The sequence below is a fragment of the Sminthopsis crassicaudata genome, chromosome 2 (genome assembly GCF_048593235.1).
Source record: "Sminthopsis crassicaudata isolate SCR6 chromosome 2, ASM4859323v1, whole genome shotgun sequence".
NCBI classification, from domain to species: Eukaryota; Metazoa; Chordata; class Mammalia; order Dasyuromorphia; family Dasyuridae; genus Sminthopsis; species Sminthopsis crassicaudata.
The window spans coordinates 444,407,081-444,428,154 of NC_133618.1; the positions used below are offsets into that span (position 1 = coordinate 444,407,081).

General features: G+C 32.2%; 1 protein-coding gene across 14 annotated transcripts in view; it reads left to right on the forward strand.

Moving 5' to 3' along the window:
* ZHX3 (zinc fingers and homeoboxes 3) overlaps positions 1-21,074 on the forward strand; it is a 156,610-nt gene that overhangs the window by 64,730 nt on the left and 70,806 nt on the right. For 13 of the 14 annotated variants that reach the window (XM_074292656.1, XM_074292647.1, XM_074292652.1 and 10 more), the window contains one exon: positions 8,444-8,540. The gene's annotated coding sequence lies outside the window, so the exon portion shown is untranslated. Of the gene's footprint in view, positions 1-5,912; positions 6,010-8,443; positions 8,541-21,074 lie in introns of those variants that run through there. The other variant, XM_074292654.1, reaches the window with a different exon arrangement.

Consider the following 21,074-nt stretch of genomic DNA (forward strand, 5'->3'; position numbering starts at 1 on the left):
TATTAGCTGATTCTGGTTTTCTGTCTCTTGTACCATATGGCTGTTGCCTCATTTCTGTATGGATAGCTGGCTGACAAGTGCAAAGCTTAAACTGTCACCATTTCTCTTTTCTGGACATTGCTTTAGTTCAAACTAACCCTCTAACTAACTTCACAAATAAGATTCTCATTGGCTCATATAGATAGATTACCCTGAGTCTTTCTAAGATAACACTTTTACAATAGGAGACTTTAAAGTATATATTCCAAGGAAGAAGGATACAACTGGAGTATTCCTTAGTATTCAAGAAATTCTGGAATTCAAGAGTACTTCAATTCTGGAGTATTCAAGAATTTCTGGAGAAAAAGAATTCACTACTTATAGTCTTTATTTCAAACTCCTTTTTTTAGAATGACTAGGGAATATTTCCAGGCCTCCTCTGACAGAGGCCAATTCTACTTGAAAGAGTAAAAATATATTTATTTCTTGTACTTGGTTTTCGTAAGGTTATCCTCACTCAGATAATAAGTAGAACAGACTTCTTTGATGTATAGATAAAATGTGTGATCTTGTTCAGAGAGATTTTATTCTTATGAATATAGTGTTAAGTATGTGTGGTGTGTTGTTTTGTTTTTGCTGCTTGAGCATTATCATGGCTGGCAGAATATGTAATTGGCTTTTAGTTATTGGATTTGGGTTTTATAAACAGTGCAAGTAATATTTTAAAAATCAGATATTATTTTCCAATTGAAATTCAACTTGACTGTAAATTTAGATACAGCACTTTACGGGACCTCAAAAGTCATATAATTCAGCACTCTAATTTTACAGTTGAGGAAACTGAGACCTAAGGAAGTTAAGTGACATTGCCCAAAGTCATTCAAGAATGAGATCTGAACCCAAGTACTCATATCCAGAGTCATTGCTCTTTCTACTTTACTGTGTTGATTTCTAAATCTGGATGTTCCTTATGCATTGTGATTCTTTTGGATTGCAATTAATCATTGCTCTTCATGTAAAAGGATTACTGTCTGACAAGTATTTGAAAATTCAACTCAAGATATGAAGAGCAAAGAAATTCTAGCTCTCCTTCAACTTTAATTATCCTATAGACTTTTCTTTCATGTGATGTGTAATTTTATTCTCTATTTCTTTGAAGATTTTTTACTTCTTTTTAATTTCTGGCTTGCCTTTCTATCCTTAATTTTTTCAGTTTATCTTTTTATAGCTAATTTATCCCTGGCTACCCCTATTTATGAATCATTCTGAGGATATTCTCCTTGTTGAATTTTGACTCATTTTTCATATTCTATATTCTTGTCATGTTGGGAAAGAAAACACAAAGCAGAGGGAAAACCCAAGAAAAATAAAGTTTAAAAAGTATACTTTGATAGAATTTTTTGGTCACAGATCCTTCATAATTGTCTTGGATCATTGTTAAGAATATCTAAATCATTTACAATTGATCATCATTGTTAGTATTGTTACTGTATATAATGTTTTCCTCATTCTGTTCATTTCACTTTGCATTAGATCATGTAAGTATTTCCAAGTTTTTCTGAAAGTATTCTTGCTCATCATTTCTTAAAGTACAATGCTATTCCATTATAATCATATACTACAACTTGTTCAGCCATTTCCCCATTGATGATGGGCAGCCCTTCAATTTCCAATTGAATCCATCATTAAAAGTACTGCTCTAAGAATTTTTGTCCATATAGGTTCTTTTCCTTTTTTTTTTTTTTTTAATCTCTTGGTATACAGAATCAGTATTACTGTTATTACTAGGTCAAAGGGTATTATTGGGTTTGATTTTATAGCCCTTTGGCTGTAATTCCAAATTGCTCTCCAGAATGGTTGAATAAATGCAAAACTCTACTAACAGTGCATTAGTGTCTCCATTTCCATCTCATCCCCTTCTACATTTGTCATTTCCCGTTTCTGTCATATTAGTAATTCTTACAGGTGTGGGTGGTACCTCAGAGTTGTTTTAATTTGAATTTCTCTAATCAATAGTGATTGAGAACATTTTTTTTCATATGACTATAAAGAGCTTTAATTATTTCATCTGAAAACTGCTTGTTCATATCCATTGTCCATTTTGAGAAAGGGGGCCTTTATCAGAAAAAATGTTATTAATTTTTCCCATAGTTATGATTATTATGCACTTCCCTCTATCCTATTTCCCTCCATTTATCCCACACTCTCTCTCTCCTTTTACTATCCTTCCTTAAAAGTGTTTTGCGTCTACCTCCTACACCCATTTGTCTCTTCTTTTATCAGCTCCATCCCCTTTTTTAACCTCTTCCTCTCCTTTCCTGGAGGGTAATTTATATTTCTGTACCCCCTATTCATTGAACCAATTCTGATAAAAGTAAAGTTCAGGTGCTTCCTCTCACTTTCCCCTACATGGTAAAAAGCTCCTTTCATATCTATTTTATATGAGATAATTTACTCATTATACCTTTCTCTTTTTCACAGTGCAGTCTTCTTTCTTACCACTTATTATTTTTTAGATATCCCATCATATTCAACTTATGCCTGCACCTTCTATATCTATTCCTTCTGCCTTAATGAGACAGTTCTTATACCCAAAGGGCTATAAAACTGTACATACTCTTTGATTCAGTAATACTACTGCTAGGTTTGTATCCCCAAAACATCCATAAAAGGGGAAAGGATCTCTCAGTACAAAAATATTTTTAGCAGCAGCTAAGAATTAGAAATTGAAGAAATACCCATTAATTGGGGAATTGCTAAACAACCAATTGTAATGGAATATTATTGTGCTATAAGAATATGTGACAAGCAGGAAAATTTCAGAAAAACCTGGAATTATATGAATTGATGAATAGTGAAGTGAACAAAATCAGGATAATGTTATACATAGTAATAGCAATATTGTTCAGTGAAGAATTGTGAATGATTTAACTATTCTCAGCAATACAGTGATCTAAGAAAATCCCAAAAGACTAATGATGAAGCATACTATCCACTTCCAGAGAAACAAGTGATATTGTTTGGATACCAAAGCATGCTGTTTTTTCTTTCTTTTCTTGAATCTTCTTGTACAAAATTACTAATGTTAAATGTTTTATATAATTGCAGATGTATAAATAATATCTGTTGCTTACCATTTGGGGGAGGAACAAGGAGTAGGGGGGATAGAATTTAGAAACAAAAACTTTAAATGAAACTTTTTAAAAAATTAGCTGCCAATAGGCAAAAAAAGAGATCACTGGATTAGCTATATATACTAAAAATCACATCAAATATATATAAAAGATTAATGTTTAATAAGTCTTTGGGAAAAAATCATGAGAAAGTTCTTAGGGGGTTACAAGTATCATATTACTATGTAGTAATGTTAAGAGTTTATTTTACCTTATTGAATCCTTTATGATTTCTCTTTCCAGTTTATCTTTTTATGCTTCTCTCAAATCTTGTATTTGAAAGTCAGATTTTTTTTATTTAGCTTTGGCCTTTTCACCAAGAATGTTTGAAAGTCTTCTATTTCATTGAACTTCTATTTTCCCTTTTTAAAGGATTATACTCAGTTTTACTGGGTAGGTGATTCTTGATTATAACCCCAACTTCTTTGCTAGGAATATCATATCCTTTCTTCTAGAATATAACATTCCAAATCTTCTGATCTTTTAATATAGAAGCTCCTAAATCTTGTGTTATCTTGTGTGGCTCCATAATATTTGAATTGTTTCTTATCAGCTGCTTGCAATATTTTCTTCTTGAACTGGGAACTGGGAATTTCACTATAATATTCCCGGGAGTTTTCATTTGGAAATCTCTTTCAGGTGGTGATCAATGGGTTCTTTCAATTTCTATTTTACTTTCTCTTTCAAGAATATCAGAGCAATTTCCTTGATAATTTCTTGAAAGATGATGTTTAGGTTCTTTTCTGTTCAAGGCTTTCAGGTAGTCCAATTATTTTAGAATTATCTTTTCTGGAGCTATTTTCCAAGTCACTCATTTTTCCAGTGAGATAGTTCACATTTTCTTCTATTTTTCATTCTTTTTTATTTTATTTCATTATTTCTTGATGTCTTTAGAAGTAACTAGATTTCATTTGACCAATTCTCATTTTTTTAAAGGAATTATTTTCTTCAAGTAAACTTTTAGAACTTTTTCATTTGATCAATTCTGCTTAAGAAGTTCTTTTCTTCAGTGAATTTTTGTATGCCTTTTTCCACTTGGCCAGTTCTAGCTTTTAAAATGTTTTTCTCTTCAGTGGATTTTTATGTTTCTTTTACCATTTAGCCTGTTTTGTTTTTTAAAGTGTTATTTTCTTCAGTTTCTTTGGTGCCACCCATATGAAACTATTTTCTCTTTTTCTATGATTTTCTTACATCTCTAATTTTTTCTCCCAATTTTTCTTCTACCTTTTTTATTTGACTTTTAAATCTTTCTTGAACTTTTCCATGACCTGATGTCAATTCACATTTTTCTTTCAGCTTTTGGATGTAGCAGTTTTGACTTTGACTTCTTTTGTATTTGTATTTCAATCTTCCCTGTAACAAGAGTAACTTTCTATAGTCAGGATCTTTTTGTTGTTGCTTATTTTTCCAGCTCTTTCTTGATTTCTACCTTTATATATTAATATTGGACTCTACTCCCAGAATGGAGAGGAGACTGTCTTAAGCTTCAGATTTTTGTGCATCTATTTTCAGAGCTAATTGTAGAGATTTGCAATTTTTTATTTATTTTTGGGTGATATGATATAAAGAGAGGTGTGTTTAGTTTTCTCCTAGCCTGTCTTCTGCTGTGTGAGTAACCACAAGCACTCTTTCCTGCTCCGGAACTGTGAGCTGCTCCTCTGTGGCTCTGGTGTGCATTAATGCTTTTCCTTCCCTAAGACTACAACCCAGGACTATGACCTAGTTCACATAGATGGAATCTGACAGAAGTCCTACACCTCATGCCACCAAAGAGACCCCATGCATTTTCCTTTTGACCAATTGCCTAAACCCCCTTACCAGTTGAGGGCTGAGAGGTCCAGAAGCCATTACTGCAAATGCTGATTGAGTTGCCTCTAAAATTTGCTGCTGGTTTGCTGAGGCACAGCCTGCACTCCAATTCTCACTCCAGTGTGACAGACTTTTCCTTTCATACTTGTAAGTTGTTTTGAGGTTGAAAAATTTTTGCCCCATCTTTTGGTGCATTCTGCAGCTCCTGTTTGGAGGAGAGTTTGGGAGGGTTCAGGCAAGTCCCTTCCTTTTCTCCATCATTTGGCTCTGCCCTACCCATAAGAGGACTATTTTAAAGAGATATCTTAATATTATATGTGATATGCTACTCATCATTCTCAGTATATATTTACTAAATAGCTAAAAAATAATTTAGTGGCCTCTATTAATAGCAAAGGAGAGTATAAATAAAACCATTTAAATATAAAATGGAACCAGAAATCTTCAAGTTCTTATCCCACCTGTCACCAGGAAGAACTCTCTGTATAAATCAACTAATTATTCCTTCCCTGTGAAATTAATATCATACTATTCTGAGATGAATGTAAAAATTATTTTTGTAAAGAATTTTAGAGATAGAAAGTAATGCATGAAAGTTGTAGTTCAGTTGTTTTTCAATTGTATCTGACTCTGTGATCCCATTGAAATCTTCTCAGCAAAGATACTAGAGATGAGGAATACTGGAAATGAGATACTTACAGATGAGGAAACTAAAGCAAACAAGGTTAAGTGACTTGCCCACGGTCACACATCTAGTGAGTGTCTGAAACCAAATCTGAACTCAGGAAGATGAGTCTTGCTGACTCCAGGCTTGTCACTCTATGCATTATGCCACCTAGATGCCTATGAAGGTTGGAAATTATTATTATATCAAAGAAAAATAAAGTTACATCATAGGTTTTCTGTGACCTCACAAGCACCTCTGGATTTGCTGTCATAGTTACCATGTGGCTATTGGAACTCAAGTGCTTTGTAATGTTACTATATTGGGAAAATCCCTTCACTGCCCTAGCTGCATCCAGGAGAACTCAAAGACAGATGATCTCAAGTAGGTTCCTTCTTAGAATAACAGTTACAAGAACTGGTGCTTCATTTTCATTTTTTGGAACTGGTAAAACTTTATCCTTGATGAAGGAGCCACAAATGGTTTTATTTATCCTGCTAATTGATTTCTTTACAAGTAAATGTGAGACTAGAATTGATTGATTTCTGTGTTTTGTTTGAAAGTTAATATTTTAAGTAAAAAACACTAAATTCTGTTTGGAAATGAAAGAATCAGAATTTTCTGAAAATTAAAATTTTAAGGCAACTGAATAAGGAAAGCATTACTAAATTGCAGTCTTTTTCTTATAGGCAATCACAGTTGTAGCAAGAACACTGGTACTTAGGAATCAGTAGACCTGGTTGAAATTTTGACTTTGCTACTAATTATTTGTGTGATCGTGAACAAGTCAAGTCATCTCTTTGGACTTTTGTTTAATCATCTGTAAAATGAAGGAGTTAGATTAAGTGTGCTAAGGTCCTTTTCATCTCTAACATTCTATGATTCTAGATTTTTGCTCAGTCATTTTGTAATATTTCTTTCTCAAATGTATGATATGCCCTATAAACTGATACATTGAGAGTACCTGAAATGTTTTCATCAAACTAATGCACAAGGTTAAGAAAATTCTAGTGGCTACAGAATATGTCTTTTTAAGTTAGTAAAAAGTCTTTATTTAAAACTTTAAAATAGGACCCTGATTAAAATTCCTTTATCATCCTCTAAAAAAAAAAAAAAAAAAAAAAAAAAAAAGCTCTTCAGCTTGTTCTAATGTTATTTATCTGGAAAGGAGTTTAAGGCTTAAAGGAATACCTTGGTTAAAAAATATAAGTGTTTTTATCGATAATAATAATCCTGCTTTTTTAAAATTAAGATAATGCTGACCTCAACTGTGTCTACTATTTCTCCAAGAATGGTGATGAATAAAATCTTTCTCTTTTGTTTATAAACATATATTTGCAAGCTGACCGTATCAGTTAAGGATGGTAAACCAGGAGTCATAGAATAGAGCAAAACTAATTCACAAAGAAATAAAATCCATAGCTTTGGTCTTTAGTACTATGTTCTAATCAGCCAGCTATAATGCTAAATGTTAAGTGTGATATAACTTAGTATTGGAAATTTTATTTATAAAAAGGTCTGCTAAGAATAACAGCATGGCAAATCTACATTAACAATGTTCATTAACTAAACAGAAGTAGATAAGTATGAATTTTTAGATTAAAATAATTGAACTTTTGGTTTTTATTAGATGTGTGCTAAGTATTTCCCTATTGTGATATGCATTGGATAGTAGTTTCCGTTATGGGAAAGATCCATTGTATAATCACAAGTGCCTACGTATTTTATTTTTCTATAAACTTTTTTTAAGGAAAAAAGTTGAGGAATTCAGATAAATCAGAATTATATTTTGAATGATTAGTCTTGATAAAAAGAATTAAAAGATAGAGAAGAATCACAACTTAAAACAAAATTATAGAATCAATCAGAACTTTTTCTTAGTCCTAAACAGCTCTAGCACACACAGAAGATCTAACTTTCACTAACAGCTATTTTTTGACCCATTGAACTTCCTTGACCATTATAGGGCAGTAATTCATTGTTAGATTCATAGATTGTCTATAAGTTTACTTTTTCTATGGTTCTTTAACTTTTGAGTCTTCATTTATCATGAGCATCTTAAGCAAAGAATCTTCTTGTGAGAAAAAGAAATGTGGAAATTCCAATTAAGTGACTTTCTAACTCTTGTTTCACAGAAAAAAAAAGGTAATTTGACTGCAAGATTGATAAAAACTTAAGCTAGGGCTTTGAAGTATATATTAGAATCTCTGAAACATGACTAGGAATTTGTTGAAAGGAAGTGTAGTTATATATAGATTCTGTTTCTACTCCTTCATTTTAGGCCCCAGTTTAGCACTACCTCAAAACTTGGAGTTTAAGATATAGAAAATTCCTCCAAAAAAGAAGTCCCTGAAAAATATTCAATATCAATATAGACCACTTTCTAAACAAATGATTTTTGCTATTTCTGCTGAGCTGTAACAAAAATTTAGGTTGAAAAAGATGGTTGAATTCATAGATAAAAAGTTTTAAAATTTTAGATTGTAATTATCCAAACTGTACTTAGCCCTTATTATAGATAAAACAAGTGTATATTCTGGTTTCAATTATGCATCCTAGCATCTGCTTAACATTTTAAAATTCCATAATGTTACTTTTTATTGTGTTTAACTTTTTATCTAGAATAGCTACTCTTTGATTCCCTTAATACCTAATTAATTTTTCTAGCTTTTTTTTCCCCCAATAGCTGTTATAAAAAGGCTTGTAAAGAGAGAAAATTGAACTATTCAGTCAAAATGACTACTTTGTTTCTGAGTGATTTTCCTCCGTGAAACTTGGTGTTATGTTTCAATAATATAATTTATTCTGTTTTACATAGGGCTGAATCATAACCACAGGTGCTGCGACAAAGAACACTTTAAAGATGCATAAAAGTCTGTTTAAAGTGAAGAGGAAGAACTGGATAAAATAATGAGGTAAGGAAAACTTATATTTCCTACTTAATAGAATGAATCTGAATCTTAAATTTTGTTGTAACTTCAGCTTTTATGATTTTGCATTCATTACTATAATGTGAATATCATTAATAAGAAAAAACAGACAAATGTATAGCTTGTGGTACTTCTGTACATAATATGCTTTTGGATTGCTTGTAAAGGTTCATTTTAAGAAAATTTTCCCTGGTAAGTTGAACTAGAAGCTTTTCTGTTGGTTAAAAATATCTAGAAGATAAAATAGGATAAATGGATAAATTGCCTATGAGAATGCAAACTTGGTAGGAACATATTAGATATTAATTAGTTTGATTAATGTTGTCTGCATAAAAAAGAGATTTGTTCATATAAATTTTTGAGACTCTGGACTTGTTGAATATGTTTTGTGCCTGTTACTGCAATTGATAAGCCCATCCTGGTGATCTCTTTTTTAACTTTAATGGAAGGCCTAGCTGTGTGTCATTATTTCATTTTTCATTTAATTCAATTAATCAGATATTTGTCAAGCCCTTACAGCATACAGAATTCTAGACTACAAACTCTAAGATAACCTGTATCTGTCAGGTTGTAGGCATATTAATGCTTTTAAAGCATTAGGAGGGGAAAAAAAGTAATTCATAGCAGTTATCCTGAAGGAGCATTGAATTTAATAGAGAAAACAATATAGATTAAAAAGGTAATAAAAATGAATGTGGATATTTTCCCCTTTGTGAAATAGATGTGTTCTAATGCAATTAATTTCTTTTTAAAATTTTTATATTTTTATTTCTGACTTTTGCATCCCATTCATTTATAACTTTATCCCTCCTTTTCTCTACTTAAGGGTCTATTCCTCATAACAGAGTTTTAAAAAGAGGGAAAAAATAGTTCAACAAAATTAACCAGTCTATAGCAGTAGTGTTTGAAAACTTATAAAAACTCCATACCAGAAACTTCCATTTCTACAATAGTGAGGAGGTATACTTTTTAATAATCTCTCTTCTTTGGAGCTATGCTTGGTCTTTAGAATTACAGTGTTCAGTCTATGGTTTTGGCTCTTTGCATTTATGTTGTTTTAGTCAGACATTGCTTATATTTTTTGTGCAATAACTTGTCAGTGCCTTGTGCTTTTTGTCTCACAGTTATATGACACCACCAGTAAAATATTGGTATTAAAAACATGAACTTTTGTTTCTAGAAGAAATTTAGATTATGAAAGGATCTTTGTAATTTCCTGAAGGGAATCTAGGCAGTCTCCTCCTTTTATTTAATTCTTGATCCAGTTCATTTTCTTATGTACTGTGTGTACTGATGTATTTGATATGCTAATGAAGAGGTTTCAAGGAATGTCCAGATAGATTGCATGTTATCAATTGAACAATAGACATTTTCTTTTCACTTGATTTTTCCTGGATGGCCAGACCAAACTCTTTTGATGAGTTTCAGAACTCTTACAGTTTTTGCAATACTGTGTATGCTTCATATAACAATTGGAAGATACCACTATCTAAAGGAAATCCCTCTTCAACATAACCTGTACTGGATCTCCTTCATTATAGTGGCTAGCACTTTTGGCAAGCATACATCTCCCTGTTTTAGACTTTGCCTGATGTTTATGATCAAAAAGTCATGGAGCAATGTTATCTCATTGGTTACTTACATCTTTTATGGATCATTCAGTATATATGTTTGGAAGACATTTTGTTGTAAGAGAGACTTTAAAGTGTTATTCTGTTATACCAAATCAAATGCTTTTCAAAAAGTTGTCATAATTATGGTAGAATCTGTGAAAACATTTATTAAGCACTTACTATGTATATATTATCTATCAAATACTATTCTTGTCACTGAGGGGAGGATACAAATAGAAAAGAAGACAATTCCTGCTCTCAAGGAGCACATATTACAATTAAAGCAGACATCCTACATACGGTTCAGTTTTAAGATAGGTGAAAAGATCAGGTATACTTTGGAAAGTAATGGTAAGGCAGATGATCTCTAAGATTAGTAACAAGGTAATTAGCCAAGAATTCAAGTAGAGTATTCTATAGAGCTCTGAAATATTTCAAAATATTCCAGAATATTCTGAAGATTGGTGGTCAGTATTTAATTGAAAGTGCCTAGAGGGAACTAAGGAGTGGGAATTGGAAGATGGATTAGGATAGGAAATTGCTTCTGATTCTTTTTCAAGAGTACTTCAACTGCCTTTTTTTATTTAACATAAATCTTAGCCTCAGGTTTTCAGGTAACGTCATTTTGAGACATAGCTTTTGGTGATTTATTTTTCTCCTTCAATGATTTCTTGGGCATCTGGAATAATACAACATTATTTGAACTATTTTTCTTCATATTTGAAAGTCTTTTTTCTGTTTACGTGTGAAATTGGTTGTTCATCATTGAAAGTGTTAAATTTAACTATTATGTGTGTTGATGCACAGGTTTCCCTTTTGGCAGGGATCTGTGAATTTTTTTAATAGAGATTGTGTTGCCTGGATTTTAATATTCTACACAATTTTCTTGTAATATTCCCTGCATTAAGGGAGTCAGATTTTTTTGTTCTTAATTTGGAATGTTCTTTTGAGAGATGGATGGCCTATGCTTTTGCTGTGTATCATTTCTTCAAGATTGATCACTTTGGCTTGTAAAGAATTCATAGTTTCTTTTAATGTCGCTGCTTTTTGCTTTCCTTCTGCCAAATTTTCTCTACTTTATCTTTGTGTTCTTAATCTGCTGTTCTCTCTCACACTGTCTCTGCTTTTTGGGAGAGATTTTCCTCAGCTTTTAAAATTTTTTTCCTACTTTGTTTAGTATTCTTCGTTTTGCATTGAGAGCTCTAATATATGACCTAAAGTTATTCCTAATTTTTCTTTTATAAATATGAATTTTCTTTTGAAAGATTCCAGAATTTCTTTCCTCTATTTTATGATCTCTGGGGGGTCCACAGTATTTTCTTTTGTCAATCACTTATCAATTAATTTTCATTCAAATTACAATGTTTATTAAGCATTTCTAGCTTCCTTTTCAAGATTTTTATATACATTCTTTTTATAGACTATTATGTGTTTGTTCATTATTTTGTGGGCTGGATTTTTTTTTAATTAAAGCTTTTTATTTACAAAACATATGCATAGGTAATTTTTCAACATTGACCTTGGCAAAAACCTTTTGTTCCAAATTTTCCTCTTCTTCCCCCCACACTCTCCCCAAATGGCAGATAGTCCAATACATGTTAAACATGTTAAAATATATGATAAATCCAATATATGTATACAATTTTATATAGTTATCTTGCTGCACAAGAAAAATTAGATCAAGAAGGAATTTTTAAAAAAACAAAAAAGAAAACAAACTCCAAGCAAACAACAACAGAGAAAGTGAGAATGCTATGTTGGATCCACACTTAGTTCCCATGGTTCTCTCTCTGGGTATAGATAGATCTCTTCATCACTGAACAAGGGGAACTGGTTTGAATCATCTCAATGTTGAAGAGAGCCTCGTCCCTGAGAATTGATTGTCATTTAGTCTTCTTGTTGCCATGTACAATGATCTTCTGGTTCTGCTCATTTCACTCAGTATCAGTTCATGTAAGTCTCTCCAGGCCTTTCTGAAATCATTCTACTCGTCATTTCTTAGAGAACAATAATATTCCATAACATTCATATATCATAATTTATTCAGCCATTCTCCAACTGATGGGCATCCATTCAGTTTCCAGTTTCTTTCCATTAAATAAAAGACTGTCACAAACATTTTTGCACGTACCGGTCCCTTTCCCTTCTTTAAGATCTCTTTGGGATATAAGCCCAGGGTATGCACAGTTTGATAACTTTTTGAGCATAGTTCCAAATTGCTCTCCAGAATGGCTGGATGTATTCACGGTTCCACCAACAATGTATCAGTGTATGGGCTGGAGTTTTAATGATGCTTTTTTCATTTGATATATTTAATAGTTTTGTCTTTCAAGTTTTCCCCTCACTCTGTTTTCTCCCCTTTTCTCTTGGTGTACAGACCCTAAAACCTGGGCTGTAGGAATGACTCAGCTTCCATTACATTGGAGAATTTCTAGTTCCTCCTTTAATCATGCCTGCTTCTTTGCTTTCTTTTATCTGGTGACTCAAACTACCGAATGTATCTAGAGTATTTCTAGCCTATTTCCATCTTTCTTTCACATATTTGCGATGAATCATCTTACACTACTACTACTACATTTCAGGTTTAGGGACAGATTAGCTAATGTCTACCTTTAGTGATAAAGTTCGGAGCAGGACAGGGAGTTGTGGGAACCCCCTTCTGGTCAGCGCAGGTCCTTCGTAAATGGATTTACAAACCTGAAAATTTAAACTGGCAAAAGAAATTTATTATTAGAACTGAGAAGTCAGCTTTTGCAAGCTGAAAGTTTTTAGCAGAGAAATCCCGACAGAAAGGTAGATAGCATTCTGTTAGGGAGGGTCTTGTTAGAGAAATAGGTGAGAGAGATAAAGAGGGACTAATGTGAAGAGAATGTCTTTTCAGCAGGCAAAGGGTCATAGCTATGCCAAGGGGAGAGAGAGGTTCCTTGGCATGATTAGGCTCTCTGCAAGGGATTGGGCTGAAGGAAGCTTGTTATATGAGAAGCTCTTGGTGGGGGCTGGGAGCAGTTTGAACTGGAATCAGAATAGAGAATCTTGAAATTGAACGAGTGTCCCTGGACTAATCTTCAAATCAATAGAGTTGGAGAGAAATCTCCATCTCCAGTTCTGGCTAAGTAGAAGTGGCCCTGGACTCCACTAGTCCCACCCAGATAACAGAATGAAACCACTTTATTTTGATTCCCTGAAGTGGGTCTCTTAGGGGAGAGCTTCTTTGAGGGAGTTTCCCCGAGCTTTCCCCCAAAAATCCGGGGGAGGGGAAGAGAGAGAAGAAAGAGAGAGGGGGGAGAGAGGGAGGGACGGACAAGGAGAAGAGTCTCCCTCTTCATAAGGACATGCCCCCAGTTATAAAACCTGAGAATCTGCTTGTGATTATTACAGTAAGTTTAGTGTGAAAAAAGGAAACAATGTTTTAAAAGTTTTCTGGGGGTAGCTAGATGGTGCAGTACATAGAACACTGGTCCTGAAGTCAGGAGGACCTGAGTTCAAATGTGCCTCAGACACTTAACACTTCTTAGCTGTGTGACCCTGGGCAAGTCACTTAACCCTAACTGCCTCAGCAAAAATAAAAGTCCTCTAGGGTGTTAATTCATGGGATTTTTGCTTTGTCTATAAATTGTCTCATCATGTGAAATCAGCTCTAATTTATATCTGAGGCATATTTCATTTGTTTTGAGGTTGTGATATTGAAGAAATATACAAGAAGTAATTATTCTGTCACATGACCTCTGTAGAAATGATTCTTATAAACATAAAGCTAGAAAAATTAACATGGATTACTGGTCATCAGTGTTCCTTTGTTCAGCTTTTTGGGGCATTCCTGGGGCCTGAAATGTTTTTCATTACCTCCGATATCATTACATTTAAATAACATCTAAATAATTTCTTTGATGTCCTCATATTTATGTCACGTCTAGTGCTAATCTCTTCTATGTACACTTGATCTAATCTGGTTGCTTTTTCTGTCTTTTTTTCACTGTTATTGCTTCTACAAGTATACCAGGAACTATAATTTAGAATCCAAGCACTATGGCTCTTCTGTCCCTTGATGGTAAAAAATTTATCACATAAATTTTATGGATCTTTTCCCTTTTTGGTATTTTGAACTATAAGAGTCACTAAACTGCATAACCTTTGACCCAGATCTTTGATCTTCATACTAGTAGAATTTATCACTTTGGCATATACTCCAAAGAAATCTAAGTAAAAAGTAGTACTCTTATATACAAACATATTTATAAAAACCTCTTAGGCTTGTAAGAAATGAAAAAAAAGTGATGGTGTCACAGAAATCTATGAAAACTTGTATCTAACATAGAATGAAGTAGTAGAACTACGATAATGATTTGTGATATGTGATACGTGATAATGAATGTAATAACACCATTATAAAAACAAACAAATTTGACTCTGTTGTTGTACAGTTTCAATTACATCTGATTCTGTGACCTCATTTAAGATGTTCTTTGCAAGGATACTGGATTATTTTGTCATTTCTTTCTCCAGCTCCTTTTCTTTTACAGATGAGGAACCTGAGATAAACAGTATTAAGTGTCTTGCCTAGGCCTAGGCTATGGCTAAGTGTCTGAGGTCAAATTTGAACTCAGATCTTCCTGACTCCAGGCTCAGAACTCTATCCAATGTATCACCCAGCAATCCTTTGAAAAGACTTAGAAATGATGAATGCAGTTGATTCCCTGATTCCATGAGTCCAACCATGATTCCAAAAGTCCAGTGATGAAGCATGCTATCCACCAGCTGAAAGAAAGATGAATGAACTCAATATGTAAAATAAGCCATGAGGTTTTTTAATATAACTAATATAAGAATTTGTTTTGTTTTACTATATATGATTGTTATATTAGGTTTTGTTTTACTTTTTATTGATGGAAAGGAGAGGGAGAAAATGCTTGTTAAATAAGTTTTTTTAAAAAGGTGAAAGGGGCCCAAACCCTGTAGATCACTGAGAAGCCTCACTTTTATATCATGAAAGCTTCCTTTTTGTTGTTGATCTTGTCTTCATTTTTAAAAAATAATAGCTTTTCATTTTCAAAATAGATGCAAATAGTCTTCTTTCTTTTAAATAATAGGTTTTTATTTTCAAAATAGATGCAAAGATAGTTTTCAATATTCACATCTGCAACACTTTGTGATCCAAATTTTTCTCCCTTTTTCTCCCCTCTCTCTTCCCCCAGACAGCAAATAATCTAATATAGGGTAAATGTGTGCAATTCTTCTAAACATGTTTCCACATTTATCATTCTATATAAGAAGAATCAGATCAAAGAGGGAAAAATGAGAAAGAAAGAAAAAGTAAGCAAACAACAAAAAAAAATGTGTTGTGATCCACATTCAGTCCCCACAACCTTCTTTCTGGATGCAGATGGCTCTCTCCATCATAAGTTTATTGGAATTGATCTGAATCATCTCATTGTTGGAAAGAGCCACATCCATCAGAATTGATCATCGTATAATCTTTTAGTTGCTGTGTACAATGTTCTCCTGGTTCTCTTCATTTCATTTTGCATCAGTTCATGTAAGTGTCTCCAGGTCTCTCTAAAATCATCCTGCTGATCGTTTCTTACAGAACAATAATATTCCATAACATTCATATACCATAACTTATTCAGCCATTCTCCAACTAATGGGCATCTACTCAGTAGTTTCTAGTTCCTTGCCACTATGAAAAGGGCTGCCACAAATATTTTTGCACATGTGGGGTCCTCTCCCTCCTTTAAGAGCTTTAAGATATCTTATATGATCTAAGCCCAGTAGGAAGACTGCTGGATCAAAGGGTATGCATAGTTTGATAGATGAATGCTTTCTAAAGGAGATTAAAAGATTCAGATATAGTGAGCATCAGAAAACTTCATAAAAAATGAAATATATTAATATCTTACTGCATGAAAAACAGAGATTGGTATGAATCATAGTAGAATTGGCTAGCTTTATGCTAGCAAATTATTTACAGAACTCATTATCTTTCCTCCTAAACCTTCCCTACTTACTACCTTCCTCTGACTATAGAGAGCTTCACCATCTTCTGGCTCATCTTCAATTCTTCATATATCCAATCTTTTACCAAGACCTCTTGATTTCACCTTTCCAACATCTCTCCAATATTTCCCTTTTTCTGTTTTGACACTGCTACTCTGACACTGTTGCATCACCTCATGTCTGGTACTGTTGCAAGAACTTTTTGGTAGGTCTGCCAGCTTCAAGTTTCTCTCCACTCCCTTATATCTTCCATTCAGTCTCTAAAGTGATTTTTCAAGTTGCACAGTCAACTACCAGTGCTAAAGGCTAGATGGTGGAATGGCAATATACTGCAAACCTGTATTTAGCTTACTCTACAGCACTGTGCATGCTTTATCATTAATTTTAGCTTTTATTTCATAATTCTTTTTATTATCATGGTACTGTATTTCAATATCTCTATTTTAGTACATTTTAAGACTTGTATCAAGATATTATTTTGTGTTATGTTTTTGTAATATAATGAAGTAGGTGAGTAGGGGCAAATTCACATTATTAGCAGAGATTTGAAGAATGGTCCCCTTAACTAAAATAAGAATTCTCTCTATTTCAATTATATTCAAAGGATTTTTTAGGAAGTGAAGAAGCTTTCACATATGCTCTCAAGTTCTTCATAAGCCCTTGAAGGGCTGAGTTTTATATGTCTTGTTTAGTTTTAATCACTGGCATGAAAAATAAATATCAGTGAATAAATTTTTAAGTTGGTAGTAGAGTAAATTTATTAGTCAGCTTGATAGTTTGGAATTGGTACCTGAGTTACTTTAATTTGCATTTCTCTAATAGTGATTTTTTTCACTATAGCATTCAAAACAACATTTTTCATATGACTACAAATACTTTATATTTATGAAATTTATGAACGTTTGCTTGTTCATATCCTTTAACCATTTATCAATTGGAGAATAACTCATATTTATAAAATTTTAACTCCATTCTCTAATATTTAAGACATGAGCCCTTTATCAGGGAAATTTATCCTAAACATTTTATCCAGTTTCCTGCTGCCCTTCTATTCTTGGAGGTATTGGCTTTGTTTGTAATTTCATGTAATCAAAATTAGCCATTTTACATCTTGTAAATGCCTACTATATATATCTTGTTTGATCATAAATTCTTCCTTCATCCATAGAAAACATGCCATGCTCCCCTAATTTTCTATATTACCACCTTAAGATGTTGGTCTATAACATAGTTTCTGCCAAACTATTTAACCGTTTTTATAGGGATTATCTCTTGCTTCATTTTGTATTCCTAGCCCTTAGCACAATGCCTAACACATAGTAGGTGCTTAATTTATTGTTTATTAATTTATTGTTTTTATTGCTAGATCAGAGTAAAGGTCAAAATCATCAAGTTAGGGGAAAAAATTAAAAATAAATTTTTAAAAATAGGTACTTAGAACAATTTCAGTAGCTTTAACCTATTCTATTAAAGTGAGCATTCAATACTAAAAAGTTTAAAAAGTAAAAAAATAAGAGATCAATATATTGACTATTGTTATTTCCTAAAAAAAAAAAATTGATATAAAACAATAGCCATGGCAAAAGAGACCAAGAAAGCACTGATTTAGAGTACACATAAGAGGATGGAAGAAGATGACAAATAGTATTGCCTTTTAAAACAAGGGAAAACAGTGGAAGCAAATAAGTCTACAGAAATCTTGGTTTGAGACTCCCCTTCATATTCTACCATGAGCTACATCCACTCAGGTAGTATTCATGGATGAAATTTACATAAAGACAACAAATAGAACAGGTCTGTCAGTGTTTCTATAATGTTTTTATCCTTGTTACCGAAGAACCATGGCATTTGGATGCCTTAGAACCTCACTCATGTGATAAGAAAAACAGAAATGACACATAAGAAAATAAAATTGGAAAAAGTTGCTAGATCAAACCAAATAAAACCTGATGGTATCCATTCTGGAAATATGATGTAATAAAATGTCATTGCTGTGAAAATGACAAATGTGAAAAATTCAAAGAAGAATAGGAAAATGTATCTGAATTGATAGAGAATAATCAGTATCTGTAGAACGTTACACACAACTATAAATAATGTAAAAGAGAATACTGAAAAGCAGCTGAATTTATAAATTATAATTAATTTTAGTTTCAGAGAACAGATGATGAAACAAACTGAGATGGAAACTATGGATGCAGAATGTTAAATATGTTGTCAGAGGTAGTTCTTGGTTAGTAATGCTGAATATTTTTTTATATATAGTACAGGAACATTCAGTTGGAGAGGGGCAGAATATGTACTGAGAAAAATGTAAAAACAAAAAAACAAATGTTTTTTCAAAAAAAGAAAATTTATATTGTAGCTAACATAATTTTGAAAGTATTTTTAAAATCTATATTGTAGTTACCATTACTCTTAAAGCACACTATCAGCTAGATAAGGGAAGGTAACCAAAATTTTAAATGGATGAAAAAATATGAATATGAGTATCTGCCCAAAAGATTAATTACTATCCATTTATACACTTAATTATTTATCTTCATAAAATTTTTATAAGAATGATTTACCTAAGTATAAAGAATATCCTAGATTAAAATATAAAATAGGTAAGCTTCTACAAATTATTTTATTGATGTTATATTCCCAAGTTTCCCATTAGAGTAAATGACTAAGACTATAAGCAATTGACCAAAAAAAAAAAAAGCCTAGAGACAAATTATTTTACTTAGAATATCAGAATGTTATTCATTTCATTAAACCATTAAATATGTCCCAGTTCTTCAGAGAAATATTTATGATGGAATTTGAAATGTAAAGACATTAAATCAAAACTTGAAGGTCTTTCTCCAATAAGGAGTCTCTCAGACATTTTTAAAGATCATATAGAATTCTTTTATGAATATAACAACAGAGATAACTTTGTTCAGTGATTTTCTGATTATTAATTTTAAAAAGACAAAAAATCAAGGAATATATACTTGCTAAAGGAATATACAGTTTTCAATAGGATATGCAGTGCCTAAATTGAAAGCCATTCTATATAGAGACAGAAGAATCCTCTAGTTTTTGTTTATAGATCTTAATACTGATTATATTAAGCGTAGAATATTATAGCAATTTCTCAGTGAGATTTCTTTAAAAAGCCAAGATTTCCCACTGTATCTAAGGCCATCTCCATTTATCCTGATCTATATCTTGTCTCTGGAACCCAGGTGGCTCTAGTGGAGAAAGAAAGGCTAATGATTTTGTACAGACCTCCTTCACTTAAATATAGTTCATTCACATATCATGACATCACCTCCCTGATGTCATGGTTCTCTTCAACAATGAAGAACAAACAATAAGTTCACTTCATCCTTGAAAGAACATAAACCCACAATTGTCAACCTTTTAGTATGTTGCCAACAAAAGCTGGCAAAGGGAGAGAGAAATTCAGTTTAAAATTACCTATATAGTGTATAAAATATCTAATTATCCATCTACTGAGATATGCTCACTGAAATTATAAGAATACAACTTATAAAACACTGCAGAAATAGAGAAGTATTTAAATAACTGGCTTCCATCTACAATTTCTTCTTCTAAATATTTCAATGATTTCAGGAAATGACTTCTTAATTACCTCACTCTTGCTGTATCACTTCAATTAATTGATATTTATTAATCTGCTATATTAATCAAGTTCTATGCTGGGTGTTGAAGATATACGTTCAAAGAAGGAAACCATCCCTATTCAAAATGAACTTTTTTCTTTTTGAGAAAACAGCTCCCCTTTATTTTTTGCAGAGGTGGAAGACCATGGTGTGGAATGTAACAAAACATCAGATTTTTTTCAGTACATTAGTTTTGCTAAACCTTAATTTTTTCCTTCTTCTTTTTTTAATAACAGCCCCCCATTTTCAAAATACATTCCAAGATAGCCCCAACGCTCACACCTGCAAAACTCTTCACTCCAAACTCTTTCTCTTCCTTCTTCCCATCCCCCTCCCACAGTCAGCAAACAATCCAATATATCTCAGTAAACTTATTATCTAATGCATTCTAATGGGTAAGCCAACAAATTTATGTAAAAATAAAGTTAGATCTCAGTTACTGTGAATTCAGAAATCCTGTGAAGTGGTTGCACTATTTAAATTCAAACTATTTAAAGTTGTAATTATGTATAAAATAATCATTTCCAGCCCAATTGAAATATGCAGTGAAAATATTTTAAAAATAAGTTGTTAATCTCTTAATGTAACATAACAGCAAAAGATGAACAATGTATTTTTTACTAAAGTTTATTATAAAATAATACATTATAAAAATCAAAATTTTAAAAAATTCAAAATTACTGAATATCATAGTTAAAAGATAATCTTACACGGATATGACAAAAAAAGTTACTATTGTTATTTAAGATAGAAAGTTACTATTATTATTTAAGATAGTTTAGAAGTATAAAATGAACGGTTTTAAAAAATCTTTATATATATAAAATATATATGCTGATAGGTAGAGAAAAGTTTTTTCATATCACAACAAATTTGTGTGTTCGCATTCTCATAAGATGAACCAAATGTAGTTGGATGACCTAGGACATAATTCAAAATCACTAATGCTTTATAAAGGATGCTGTTTTTCTTGTAATATTTTTCAACAGCTGATCTTGAGTAACTTGAAACCAGTCTTCAGAAACAGTTTTAGTTAATCATGTTTTTTTATTTGACCTCCAAAGAACTGAAATTGATCTATGGTTAGAGCAACTCAAAAGATGAGGATTTCAAGACCAATAAACAAGCATTGATTTTAACTTGAAATTCCTTTCTTCATTACCCTTCTCCAGGAAAAATGTGAGACCCATCTTACACATTTAAATTCAAATTGAATTTTTTTTCTTTCTCAGAAATATAAGTTTTAGAAGGTATCT